The 1044-nt window shown below is 40.5% G+C and overlaps 1 non-coding gene across 1 annotated transcript; it reads right to left on the reverse strand.

Annotated features, from left to right (window-relative positions):
• Positions 1–479: 479 nt before the first annotated feature.
• On the reverse strand, positions 480–586 carry LOC145561127 (small nucleolar RNA R71). Its single transcript, XR_014093707.1, has one exon. It is a non-coding gene; the product is annotated as a small nucleolar RNA R71 (small nucleolar RNA).
• Between the last annotated feature and the right edge of the window lie 458 nt (positions 587–1044).

A 1044-nucleotide genomic window follows, 5' to 3' on the forward strand; every position in this document is an offset into this window, starting at 1 on the left:
AATAAATCCTGGCGGATTCTGGTGATAATAACAATAATCACCGCGATCCTCCAACTGATTCTAGCGATTTAGAGGCATCATCAGACGCAGAATCAGAGATGACGGCTCCAAAGAAGCTTAGTGATTTTTCACAACCAAAGCTTACAGATTTTCCACATCTCACCCCTACTCCGGCCCGTGATGGGGTTGAATTCGAAATCAAACCTCAATTTATAACGATGATAGAGAGGAAGCAATTCAGTGGAGCCAAGGGTGAAGACCCGAATCTTCACATTGCCGACTATTGTCAATATTGTAACACCATCAGGCAAGCTGGGGTCACTCAAGACCAAATCAGGGAGATTCTCTTTCCCTTCTCTTTAACTGGAAAAGCTAAATTGTGGTTTAATAGCTTAAATAGAACTACACTTGGTATAGCTGACTGGGAAACTCTTGCTTTAAATTTCTATAACAAGTATTATCCTGCAGAGAGAACAGCAGTACTACGGAGTACGATTCAGAACTTTGCCCAAGAAGCCGATGAGTCTTTATATGAGGCTTGGGAGAGGTTCAAGGACTTACAAAGAGAATGCCATCACCATAATTTAGCACAATGGCAGCTAATCCAAGCCTTTTATAACGGCATTGGAAATTCCTCTAGAATAATCTTAGACTCTGCAGCTAGTAGGAGATTTATGAATCTTAATGTTGATGATGCAGGTGAGGTTATTGAAGATATGGTGATACACAATTCCCAATATGGGAATCCCAGAGGATTTGCTAACAAGGGGAAGCATAGTGTCGACTCTGTATCCTTTTTGCAAGCTCAACTGACCTCTATTTGCCAAAAATTAGATAATCTGAGTACTGCTAATGTAGCTAATGTTTCTGCAATTAATAATAATTCTAATAAGGCTTTATGTGAAAATTGTGGTATTGTAGGTCACTGGGAGCAGGATTGCAGGAGTTTCGTGGAGCAAGTTAATGCCTTCCAAGCTTATAGGCAGAATAACCCATACTCCAACACTTACAATCCTGGGTATCGGAATCATCCATACCTTTTCT

This window comes from Chenopodium album, chromosome 9 (genome assembly GCF_948465745.1).
Source record: "Chenopodium album chromosome 9, dcCheAlbu1.1, whole genome shotgun sequence".
Lineage (NCBI taxonomy): Eukaryota > Viridiplantae > Streptophyta > Magnoliopsida > Caryophyllales > Amaranthaceae > Chenopodium > Chenopodium album.